General features: G+C 52.3%; 1 protein-coding gene across 9 annotated transcripts in view; it reads left to right on the top strand.

Moving 5' to 3' along the window:
* PALD1 (phosphatase domain containing paladin 1) overlaps window positions 1–12,989 on the top strand; it is a 77,211-nt gene that overhangs the window by 705 nt on the left and 63,517 nt on the right. Inside the window, exon 1 of one of the 9 annotated variants that reach the window (XM_046655007.1) lies at window positions 9,033–9,112. The exons of the other annotated variants lie outside the window; for them this stretch is intronic. The gene's annotated coding sequence lies outside the window, so the exon portion shown is untranslated. Of the gene's footprint in view, window positions 1–9,032; window positions 9,113–12,989 lie in introns of those variants that run through there. 9 annotated transcript variants of the gene reach the window in all.

Genomic DNA, 12,989 nt, shown 5'->3' with positions numbered 1-12,989 from the left:
TGCGCCCTCCCCCGAGGTTTCTAGCTGACCGGGACTGGGGTGGACGTGGGCTGGCGACATCTCCACTCTTCACGGCTAGGCCTGGGGGTATGGCCCAGGAGCCGGGCTTCCTGTAAGGTGGGGGGAGGGAAGCTGTCTTCTGATCCCAGGGGTCCCCCTGCTCATCTTTAGGGGGCTTGAGGCTCATGGAACGGGGAGAAGTCCAGAGGTCCTGGTGGGTGCAAGCTTTGATTCTGGGCCCCGTCTGGCCCTGTCTGTCTGTGGACACAAGTCTCTCGGGGTAGCCCCCTTTTTATTTTCAGAGATTTTCCTGAAGGGGCAGTGGCCTGTCAGAAAGCAGAGTGTGGTGTGTGGGAGACCTGCTGTGCAGACTCTAAGGTGGCCAGGAGGATTGGAACGTATTCTTATCTCTTGAAGAGTCAGCGAGCCAGAGATGGAAGAACAGCTTCCTGTCTGTAGGGAGCTTGGGGGCTACACTGCTCTGCCAGCCCAAGGTCCAGGCACCAACTCCTTGGCTTCTGTGCAGAGTCAACCTGGACCCAGTGACCAAGCACCTCTTAAATGCCAGGCGCTGGGCTCTGCCCGAGGCCAAGGGGAGTGGTGGGAGGAGTTGGAGTGTCCTGCCCTCAGGTGGTTCAGCCCCATAGCAGAAGGCAAGACGTGAACACAGAGGAAGGTCACTGATGCAGGATTTCCATACCAGTCTGGGTTAGTAATATTGGTGCAAATGCCAAGAGGCTACCCTGATAACTGCTAGATGAGTGCCATAGGCTGGGGGATCTGGGATCCAGTTCTCATGCAACCATGTAAATCTTTTTGAAATGGTCCAGCTCCATACCCATCCTTCCTTGTTACCCTGCTGGTAGTGAGAACCTGTCAGCACCTCCCCGGACAGGCAGCAGCAATCAGGAGGTTGTGCTGCTCTGTGTGCCCCCAGCCCCACTCCCAGGTGGTTTTTCCTGCTGGTAGATTTCTGTAGAAGCCCATTTGGTTTCTGGGGTCAGGCTGAGCGCAGGATGCTCCCCACCAGCCCTAGAGCTCCTGAGGTTTGGGGTCTAGATCCAGCGTTATAGAAGGATCAGAGGCCAGTGGGGAGGAAGTCCCCACTTCCTTTCTGAAGAGCCTTTGTCGCTGGGGATGAGGCTGGAGGCCCTTAGCCAGACACTGTTTCCTGTGAGTGCAGACAGGCGCTCTCCCCTTGGCTGGCTGTGCGGTGTTGATTTGGGTTGTTGGATGTGGCTGGGCTGGGCAGCACTGGCTTGAGATGAGTGGTACCTGGGGCAGCACTGACCTCACCTCTGAGGTCCTGCTGTGTCTGGGGCTCTGCTCCCACCCCCATCATCTGTGGTAGGTTTCTGTTTTTCTGGAACACTGCAGGGGGGGGCAGTGTGCCTTTGCCCTTGGCCTTGGGTGTTATTCTGAGAGTGGGAGTTGCTGAGCTCACCCTACAGCCCTTGGCCAGCACTATGAGCATTTGGGTGGACGCATCCACCTGCCTCCAAACAAGTGGGGTCACCCAGACATGGAGGGGTATGCTGGTGCAGGCTGAGACGTGTGTGCTTAGGTATATGGCCACTTGGGCAGAGGCAGAGAGGAACCGGATACAGACGTGCATGAAGACAGACACAGGAGGACAGTGAGATGGGCAAGCAACCCAGGGGCACAGACATATGCAGGGGGCAGACAATGTTAACTCATAAACATGGATCACACCTGGGCCACAGACACAAATAGACAGATCTACACCATTGCAGGGATTTGAACTTATCCACACAGCAGGCAGACGTGTCCGTGGGCAGACATACGGGCAGACCTACGGGGTCACAGATGTGGATGTGAGCTGACATTCATGGACTAAAGACATAGAGCCACACAGAAGTGGCTCGAGTGCCTGGGCAGATGTGGAGTTGGCTGTGGGTTCCCTGGGGATGCAGATGTGGACATCTGATGAGTCACCCAGCAGCAGAGGCAGGACATGGACAGAGGTGGGTACTGAGATGTAGTCTGAGGCACACGCTCCCAGTTGTCCCTGTGACCCCATGTGGCAGCAGTGCCTGGCACTTGTCCTGTTTGGGTTGGTGGTGATACAGGCACTCTGTGGTGTGGCTTCATTTTTTGACCCCCACTATGGAGTTTGAACACCCCGAAGGGCTCAGTATCCTCTGCTTTCCTCTGAGAGTCGTTTGGCCTCCCCACTCCCTAAGTTACAGGGCTGTGCACATGCCTTAAGCCCTAGCAGGGGCTCCTTGAGACTGTGAGTCTCATCTTGCCTGGGTCTCCTTCCTGCGGCAAGTCCACTGAGTGGCCAGGGCACAGGAGGGAGCTCAGGCCTCAGGGGTTCTGGCGGGGAAGGGACAATCCCTGGGCAAAGAGTGAATGTGCTGTTGTGTCTTTGCTGAGACCGTTGTCCTCTGCTGTGGACTGCCCCTCCTCCAGACCCTGGGCTTGCACAGGGAAAGGGGTCCCCACCTTCTGGTGACGGTCACCTCTCCTCTGGCCAACCTGGAGATTGGGAGTTAGCCCAGAGACTAGATACAGCTTCACACTAATGCACTGTGTGACCCTGGGCAAGTTGCTCAATGTCTCAATAAACTCATCTTTAAGATGAAACTCTTCATCTTAAGATGGGGCAGTAACGCCTAGCCCTTGGGGACGTTGTGGGGGTTAAATGGGAGATCATTGGTGGAAAGCACGTGGTACTCATTCAATGGGGCTTTGATGACAAGCCCTCCCCTGTGGCCAGGACTCTCCAGAGCTGACTCAGCAGCCAGGTGCCTGCCCCTGGCAAGGCTGGGCGGGCAGGCACCTCTCATTTTGAAAGCTAGAGGGTTTTGTCCTTACCCCCCTACCCACTGGCCACTCCTTGGCCCTGTGGGACCCCCGTATACGGGGTCAGGAAATGACAGGCAGGGTGTGTGGAAGCTTGGTCCTGTCGCCTGCTGGGCTTTGGGAGGGGAGCCAGTGGTTTGCTAAGAATAGCCCCAAATCGTGCCTCTGCCTCCCAGTGGGCAGCTGTGGGCCTCCTTGGTCCAGGCCTGTAACTGGCGCTCAGCATGGGGCTGGGCCTGGGAGCAGCAGGCTGGCTCTGGGAGGAGGCCCTGCCGTTCTTCCTAGGTCTTTAAGTGGGATCTGGGGAAAGAGAAGGCCTGGGGAGCACTGGCCTTTAAAATCTCTGAGGTCCTCTTCCACTCAGAACTTGTCCTGATAACTGTCCCCTTGACCATCTTCCCATCCCCTAATGGACCTCTGGTGATTATGAACACTGGCTCTGGAACCAGACCACTAGGGGCTGAATTTCAGCTCTGTCCTTCACTAGCTGTGTGTCCCTGGGCAACTCACTTAACCTCTCTGTACCTGATTGCTTTGTCTAACAGGGTTAATGACAGCAAACTCCTTTATACGAATGCCACCAGGATGGAAGGAGGTGGTGCGTGGAGAGCCCTTGGGGAAGTGTGTGGCTCATAGTAAACGCTCAGTCAACGTTAGGTGCTGCTGAATATGATTATGTTCTCCCAGCAGAGGGAGAGACCCGTGAGGCCAGAGGCCAGGGTGCGTGCAGAGTGCCTCTTGGTGGGAAGGCACCAGGATGCCTCTTGATGTGGGTCCCTGGCCATTTCTGGCCCCGGGTTCAGTATGAGATGCAAGGGACCGCAGGTGAGTGAGAGCCAGCCTCTGCCAGGTGAGAGAGGCTCATGTGTACATTACACCACACCCCACCGGGACCTTCCCAGTCTGTGCAGCTATGGTTGGAGCTGGAGGGAGGGAATGGCTTCCTGGGGCTGAGGGCCTGCTTCAGCTGGGCTTTGCAGGTTGGCCAAGAGTTTTCAGGGGTGAGGGAAGGCTTCCCAAGCAGAAAGAGCAGTCTGTGCAGAGGTGTGGCAGCTTGGTGTGTTTAGGAAACATGAGCGGATCCTCGGATCTGGGGAGGGGACCCACGCTCAGCACTTCCGGCCTGTCAGGAAAGAGCTTGCATGCTGGGACCTTCTGTCCCTCCCTCCCTGGGCTCTGGGGCAGCCCAGGTTTCCGTGTTAGGATGCAGAAATTGGAGGCCCATCAGAATTCTGGGCCTTCGCTTTCCTTTTAGGAATCACATTTGCTGTCCCCCCATCCTCCAGAGACTCCCCCACCCTCTTATAAAGGCCTGCCAGCCCTCCCTGGGCTCCTCATTTTTGAGCTGGGGCTCCAGACTGCTCCCATGCCCATATCAACATGCCTGTTTTTGCTCTTAGCTAAGATGCCCCTGGGTTCATAGGTCCCCCTCCTGGGGAATGAGCAGATGCCTTTGAAACCTCTCCATCTAACAGTAGAATTCCTGGACCTCAGAAGGTGTTTTACATATTTCCTGTAACTGACATGTGGACTGGCTTTAGCTCTGAGGGGTGCCCCTGCGTGGGCCCGGGCTGGGGTACTCTGATGAGAGGGACATGGGGCATCTGGGCTTGTCTACGTGCCCATGGCAGGCAGCAGGGAGCGTCTGGGAACTGGGTGTGTTGCTGCTGACCCTGTGGGCTCCCAAGGAGCTAGGCCTTTCGGAAATTCCAGGAGGAGGAGGGTGTGGTGCTGGGAGGGCTGTGGGTCCATGGCTGGGCTTCCCACCCTCACCCATGAGAAACAGCCCCACTGCCAGGAGGCTGGGTTGGGGCCATGCAGAGGGGGAGAGGTGGGTACCCTCAGATGACCTTGGACCTTGCCAGCCTCTGCAGCCTGCTGAGCGCCGGGCCCTGCCTGTCTGCAGGCTGTGTGGCCTTTGTCTGGGCCCTCCCCAGAGTGGAGCACAGGGACACTTGGGAGTTTTGAAGATTCTAGTTAGAAAGCACAGAGGGAACTTCTTCCCTTTTCTGTTCCTTTTCCTGGAACTGTAGACTCCATGAAGGAGTTAACCCCCCTCCTGCTGGGCACAAAGTGGCTGGTGGACAAGTCCTGTGTGACTGCTGCTCTGTGGTTACTGAGTCCTTCCTCCTGGGGTCCCTGAGGTCCTGGAGGGTCCCTGCTGACCCTCAACTCCCCAGAGTCAGCCTCCATCAGAGCCCAGGGTCCTGGCTGGCAGGGCCTGGAAGACCTCATCCAGCCTGGATCTGCATCCTTGCCCAGTGCTGCTCCAGCCTTCGTTTGAGCACCGTCTTGATGGGTACTCATCCCCTGCCCCATGGCCGCCCCGCCTGGTGATGGCGCTCGCGGACTTTGGGAGTCTCGTGCAGGTGCCGCGTAGCCAGCTCACTCCAAGCCCTGCTGGGGAGCTCTGGTTTCCAAATGCCCCAGAGAGAAGGGCTGCCCTGGAGAGGGGGCCCCAGAGTTGCAGAGCCTTTGGGGGAGGTGCAGAGCAGGTCTCTCCTCTCCTGGGCTCTGGACCCGGCCCCAGGCAGAGGTGGATAAGCCCCAGACTAGCAGTTGACTGCTGCCTCTGAATCCAGTTTTCTCAGCTGCAAAATGGGCCTAATATATTTTTCCCCGTCTACCTTAAAAATTTTTGGGGGGGGGGCTGGCCCCGTTGCCGAGTGGTTAAGTTTGCGCACTCCGCTGCGGCGACCCAGGGTTTCGCCAGTTTGGATCCTGGGTGCGGACATGAGGTGGCATCTCACATGCCAAAACTAGAAGGACCTGCAGCTAAGATATACAACTATGTACCTGGGGGGATTTGGGGAGATAAAACAGCAAAAAAAAAAAAAAAAAAAAAGATTGGCAACAGTTGTTAGCTCAGGTGCCAATCTTTAGAAATTTTTTTTTTATCGAGGTGAAATTCACTTAACATAACATTAACATTTTATTTTTTTGTTACGTATTTTTTATAAAATTAACCCATTTTAAAGCACACGGTTCAGTGGCATTGAGTACATTGACCATGTTGTACAACCATGGCCTCTGTCAAGTTCCCAAACATCTTTGTCACCCCAAGGGGAAACCGACATCCATTAACAGTTACTCCTCCTTCCCTCTTCTACCTTACTTTAAAAAAAAGTGTCAGAGGCTGACCTGGTGGCGTAATGGTTAGGTTCACATCCTCTGCTTGGTGGCTCAGGGTTCGTGGGTTTGGATCCCCAGCACGGACCTATCCACTGCTCATCAAGCCATGCTGTGGCGGCGTCCCCCACACAAAGTAGAGGAAGATGGGCACAGATGTTAGCTCAGTGACAATCTTCCTCACACGCACACACACATGAAAGTTTCATTGAGGTATACATACCCTAAAATTCACCCATCCTCAGGGTGCAGCTGGCGAGTGTTGGTAAATGTGCAGCTGCCACCCCAGTCGGTCTGAGACACTTTCGTCACCCAGGAGGTTCCTCGTGCTCCAGTGCTGTCTGTTGCCACTCCCACCCCGGTCCCAGGTGCACTTACCTCCTTTCTGTCACTGTGGATTGCTTCTTCCAGCATTTCACATAAATGGGCTCACATAGTAGGTCCTCTTCTGTGTCTGGCTTCTTGGCTCAACGTGGTGTTCTTGACACTCATCCACCTTGTGGCTTGTTTCAGGAGTGCATTCCTTTCCTACTGCCCAGTAGGATTCCAGTGTGGAGGGACCACAGCTTGCTGCTCGCATTTCCTGTTGATGTGCCTATCCAGCTTTTGAGAATGTTTTCAATTTAAAAAGTAGTATAAAGCAAATTATCTTTGTGAAAGATTCAAGCACAGTCATGCGCCATATGCCGTTTCCGTCAATGACGGACCACGTATCACGGTGGTCCTGTACGATTAGCGCCATATGGCCTGGGTGTGTAGAAGCCTATACTATCTGGGTTTGTGTAAGTGCACTCTGTGATGTTTACACAAGGAAGAAATCGTCTAACGACGCATTTCTCAGAACCTGTCCCTGTCATTAAGCGGTGCATGACTGTAGAAGCTTCAGAGAGAGCGAGTGAAGTGTGAAACTCCCCTTTCCCCTTTGCTGACTGTCCCTTGGTCTTTTTTCCTGTGCCTCTAGGCGAATTTGCGGCTTTCCATTTGGGGATGTAGATGGGGTCACAGTGTCCGTGGCCCTGGGCCTTGCTGTTTCACTTAGCCATCGGTCCCGGGGAGTGTCCCCAGCACCACCATCGGAGTTCCGTGCAAATTTCCTGGGGGCTGTGTCCAGCTGAGGGCTGAGAGGTGGGGCCTGGGCTGTGGGCACAGCTGTCCATCTCCCCTGCCCTGGGGCTCAGCGAGGCTTTGGGGACAGGGAAGGAAGGCCTCCTGGAGGTGGTCAGTTTAGAGCAGGTTTCGGGAGGAGGGAGGCAGTGGAACCAAAGGGAGCTGCTGTCCTGGGGGTAGGCGAGCTGGTGGCCGGCATCTGGGTGGACGTGCACCCCCTGGGTGCTTCACCACCACCTCGCAGCCGCTGGCAGGCAACAGGGGCCTCCTCCTCCTGCCTCTGTGAAGTTTCGCTGAAAGTAATAGGCCCAGAGAGAGGCAGACTCGTTGAGTTGGCACAAGGTGGACCTGAGGACGCCCTTCTTGTTGCAGCAGAGTTGCTCCTGGCTGAGGCCCACTCTTCTAGGCAGTGTGCTTTGGGTCTCCCGAATGAAAGCCTGTCCTGCACGGCGGGCTTTGTGTGGGTGGAGGGTGGGGCTGTCTGTGGCCTCTGAGAAGGGGGCTGCTGTGCTCAGGTCCGCGTGCTCCTGGCTCTGCCCTGACCCGGCCAGTGGCTTACTGGGGCTCTGAGTCTGTGTTGTCATCCTTCTTGCCTTGACGTATGAATGATGCCATCGATGTATAAATGAACCGCATCTCCCGTGTTTTAAAGTTTTTCCTAATTTAATAATTCAAAGTAGTGCCTTAATCCTCTTGTATGAAGCAGGTTCCAGGGGATAGGAATCCTGTGTTGTAGTGTTACAGGGCAGCCAACTGTGCACTGGGGGGGGGGGGGGGGGGGGCCTGTCTTGTGACTTAGGGTTTCATCATAGACTAGGGTTTCATACTGAGCCTTTGGGGACAGTGTGGGGGAGGGCAGGAGAGGGAGCCTGGGAGGGACGCTATGAGGAGGTGGGTTTGTTGATTTCTCCAGCTTAGTGCTGCTCAAACCTGGATAATATATTGACTTCGCCTTTTAATAATAGCTTTATCGAGATAGAATTCACATGCTGTACAATTGACCCATTTAAAGTGTACAACTTAGTAGCTTTTAGTATATTCAGAGTTGGACATCTGTCACTGCAGTCTAATTTTACAACATTTTCATCAACCCCAGAAGATACCCTGTACCCATTGCTCATTACCTTCCGCCCCAGCCCACTAATCCACTTTCTGTCTCCATGGATTTGCTTGTTCTGAACATTTCGTATAAATGGAATCACACAGTGTGTGGTTTTTTTGTGGACTCCCTTTTAAAGCAAAAAAAAAAAAAGCTTCACTTATTGATTTAAATTTCCTTATTAGAATATAACTTATATATGTACAAATATAAAACTAGATGTAAGTGCCTAGTTATAGGCTTACATAGTTTTGATATGACTATAAACAAACATGAAATAAAACCAGAAAAAAACTAACAACACCAGAAAGCCAACCCATTTCAAGTGAACGATGTTAGTTTGGAGGGGAGGATGTCGCCTGTGCTGATGGCGGAGAGCTGGGCGTCTTCTCTTTCCCCTGGCTGTGTCGCTGGAGCCTGCTCTGCAGAGAGGCATTAATAACGCTGGGCTAGCTGGATGGTTTGGGGTAATTCTGATTACTCACATTTGAGCCCAAACTACCAGTGAATAATCCCCAAATCTCTGTTTTAATGGAGCATTGCTTGAGGCCTGGAAAGCAGGCTCGTTTGATTGGAGATAAGGGCGGAACAGTGGCGTTATTGATATCTGCATATTGTGGCTCTTAAACCCACTTCTGTGGGAATCAGGAATTTGGCACAAAGAGATGAGCTTGGCTCAGTTCACGCAAATGCTCTCAACCTGGACGTGGTCCCGACTGCTAAGAGGCCAGGCCTTTGAATGGGGCACATCCAGGCTGCCATGGGCTGTGGGATGGCTCAGTCCCCACCCCACCCCCTCTTCTCCTCTTTGAACCACAACCTTTGTTTGTGCTGTGTGCGGTGAGGTCACTTGGCTGTGGAGGAGGAACCAGATTGTAAACACGGGAGCCAACTTGAGCCCCAAGCTGCACGCCCGCCCCGGCTTATGAAGGTCGTTCAGGTGAACAGGTATATGCTCATTATTCCTTTTTTTAATTGAGGTGAAATTAATGTGATGTAAATTTAACTGTTTTAAAGTGTGCAATTCAGTGGTATTTAGTACATTTACAAGGTTGTGTAACCATCGCCTCTATCTAATTCCAAACATTAAAAAATTTTATTTTATTGCGGTAAGAACACGTAACGTGAGGTCTGCCCTCTTAACACTTGTTTAAGTGTACAGCATTGCTGTTGACTGGAGGGACAGTGTTGCACAGCGGATCTTAGAGCTTATTCATCGTGCTTAACTGAAACTTTGTGCCTTTGATTAGTAACTGCCTGTCTCCTGCTCCCCCAGCCCTGACAGCCACCATTCCACTCTCAGTCTATGGATTCCCCATGTAAGTGGAATCATGCAGTATTTGTCCTCCTGTCACTGACTTATTTCACTCAGTGGACAACTGTAATGTCCTCAAGGTTCATCCATGTTGTAGCATATTATAGAATATCTTTTTTTAAGGCTGAATAATATTCCATTGTATGTGTATACCACATTTTCTTTGTACAACCATCAGTGGACATTTGGGTTACTTCCACCTCTTGGCTCTTGTGAACAGTGCTGCGGTGAACATGGAAGTGCTAATATCTCTTTGAGATCCTGATTTCCATTCTTTTGGATAAATACCCAGAAGTAGGCTTGCTGGATCATATGGTAGTTCTATTTTAAATTTTTTGAGGAACCCCCATACTGTTTTCCGTAGCAGCTGCACTGAGTTGCATTCCCACCGACAGTGTGCAAGGGTTCCAATTTCTTCACATCCTTGCCAGCACTTGTCTTTTGTTTTTTTGATAATAGCCATCCTGACAGGCATGAGGTGATATCTCACTGTGGTTTTGATTTGCATTTCCTTGATGATTAGTGATGTCGAGCTTCCAAAACCTTTTCATCTCCCCAAAGGGAAACTCCGTATCTGTTAAGCAGTCGCTCCTGATGCCCACCCCCACCCAGCCCCTGGTAACCACTAATCTGCATTCTGTCTCTGTGGATTTGTCTGTTCTGGATATTTCACATAAATGGAATCATACAGCTTGTAACTTGTCGTTCTGGCTTCTTTCACTTGGCGTAATGTTTTCAAGGTCCATCCATGGTGTAGCATGCTTCATTCCTTTTTATAGCTGAATGATAATATATTGTATAGAGATACCACATATTGTTTATCCGTTTATCAGTTGATGGATGTGGATTGTTTCCACTTTATGGCTGTTGTGAATAATGCTGCTATGGACATTTGTGTACCAGTATTTGTTTGGAACCCTGTTTTCCGTTCCCTTGGGTATATACCCAGGAATGTAATTGCTGGGTCATATGGTAATTCTGTGTTTAACTTTTTGGGTTTAATATTCTGGAATTAGATAGTGGTGATGATTGCACAACATTGTGAACGTACTAAATGCCACTGAATTACGTATTTTAAAAGGATGAATTTTATGGTATGTGAATTAAATCCCAATAAAAAAAAAAAAAGGAGCTCACAAATCCTGAAGTAACCGTCTGTGGAGTCTGGCTTGAGTCCCATTCTCGGCTCTGGAGAGCCTAGAGTCCTGCATGGCCTCGTGGAAGCCTACCGGCTTCTGGGGGGGTGGCATGCTGGGCCTCAGCGTCATCCTGGTTTGGGGTGGCAGGTGGGTGCTGCCTGCCCCCTGCCTTCGCTCATTCCAGCCCTTTCTGGCTTCTAGACAAGAGGTGCTCACTGTGGAACTTGGTACCCTGGTTTTCCCTCCCGTGAAGCGGGCCTGTGGGCAGCCAGCCGGTGCTGACCTGTGCACCCGACCTGCCTCCCCACGGGAGCCCTCCCCCGTCCTACCTGGCGCCCTGGGCGCCGCAGGGCTCAGCACCATGGTCTCTGTCCTCACAGGGCTGCAGGGCCTTCTGCTTCTGAGGTGGCTCGGGGCCGAGCCCGGCTAATCTGTCTGCCTATTCTCCGCGCCGCACACCCGCTTCCCCTCGGTCTGTGTGTCTCTGTCGGTGCCGACCGCATCCCTCTATCGTTCAGGCCCAGCACCCAAGGCGTCCAGGGGCCTCCGTTTTCCTCACGTTTCAGAAGGGACGTGTCAGGTGGTCCTGTTGGCTCTACTTTCAGAGTGGGTCCAGGGTGAGCCCTTTTCCTCGCCTCCCCCCAGTGCTGGCCCCAGCCTCCCGTGTCACTTGCGCTGCCGCAGTGACTCCTGACGGGTCTGCTGGCTTCTGCCCTGTCCCTCGACAGATTCTTCTCACACAGCAGCCAGGGTGACCTTGTAAGAACGTAAATGTCAGGTCAGGGCACTTCTCTGCCCCAAGCCCCCAGTGGCTCCCCATTTACTCACAGTGAAAGCCAGAGTCCTTACAGTGGCCTCAGGACACCCCCATCCAATACCCACCCCCTCGCTCACCTTGCTGCACCTAAAATGCCTGCCTCACGGCTCCTTCCACACACTGGGAACACCCCACCTCAGGGCCTTTGCACGGCTTTCCTCTCAACCTGGGATGCTTTTCCTCCACAGAACCACATAGCTTGCCATGTCGCTTCCTTCAGCTCTTTCCTCAAATGTGATGCCTCCCTGGATACCCTGTCTAAAATGTCATGCCTCATCTCCATAGCCCTTTTCTTCCTTATCACCTCCTGCTATGCCATATATTTTACTAATTTGTATAGGTTATTTCTGTGTCTCCAGCTGCTGTGTACAAGGCAGGAATTTTTGTTCTGTGCTGTCAGTGCCTAGAACAGTCCCTCACACATAGCAGGTGAAATTTTGTGGAATAGCTGCATGAAGAGGGAATGATTCAGTCCATTTTATAGATGAGGAAACTGAGTCTCAGAAAGGCTGACTATGGGGGCCTGCCCAGTGGCGCAGCGGTTAAGTGCACACGTTCCGCTTCGGTGGCCCGGGGTTCACGGGTTCAGATCCCAGGTGCAGACATGGCCCGCTTGCCAAAAGCCATGCTGTGTTAGGCATCCCACATGTAAAGTAGAGGAAGATGGGCACGGATGTTGGCTCAGAGCCAGTCTTCCTCCGCAAAAGGAGGAGGATTGGCGGCAGTTAGCTCAGGGCTAATCTTCCTCAAAAAAAGAAAAAGGAAAAAAAAAGAAAGGCCGACTATGAATCCGGTCTCGTGACTCCCAGGCCCAGTGCTGTTTGCTGAGCCATAGTTTCTACCTTCTTTTCCCTAATCCCTGTTTCCAGGGACAGCCATTCTAAACCTCGTGGGCTGGAGCATTCAGATTTCCCCTTAGGAAGTTCTCCTTGTTAGCTTGAGAGCTGTGGAATTGGCGGTTACCTCCTGGCATTTGTGTGGAAATGATGGTAAGAGCCTGCCCTCATTTGTTGAGCGCTCCTTCTGGTTGCTGTGCATAATGCTACAACCTTTGGAAAAGTAATCTACTGTAGTTTTAAAATGTGTTTGCCTTTTTATGTAAGCAGTCTGAATTTTAGTAGCCTGTCCTAAAGAAGTGCAACTACAGGATGTAAGGCTTTGTGCGCAAAGATTTTGTGGCAGAGACCACACTGTCTCCTTTCAGTTCCTTGTTCTTCCCCTTCTCAGGGCATTTTCACGTCCTGTCCCCTCTGCCTGCCATGCTTTTTCACATGGCTGAAACCTTCCTGTTTTTCAGATATATGGCATAGGCCTTCTGTGACTGTCTTATCTAAAATATGTCCTTTTCCTACCTTCCTCATTTTCTATCTCAGCATCTCAGCCCCTTGTAACCCACATCACAATGTATACAGTGTGTCATTATTGTATTTCTTTGTGGACTCCCTCCCTACCTCCCTCTCCTTTTCTCTCTTTTGTTAGAATGTCTGCTCCACAGGCGCCAGGACCTGCCAATCTGGTTGACATGGTTGATACTTAGTAGCTATGTGTTGAGCG

The sequence above is a fragment of the Equus quagga genome, chromosome 2, assembly GCF_021613505.1.
Source record: "Equus quagga isolate Etosha38 chromosome 2, UCLA_HA_Equagga_1.0, whole genome shotgun sequence".
NCBI classification, from domain to species: domain Eukaryota; kingdom Metazoa; phylum Chordata; class Mammalia; order Perissodactyla; family Equidae; genus Equus; species Equus quagga.
Note: the sequence above shows the minus strand (reverse complement) of the source record. Positions and strands in the feature narration are given on the sequence as shown.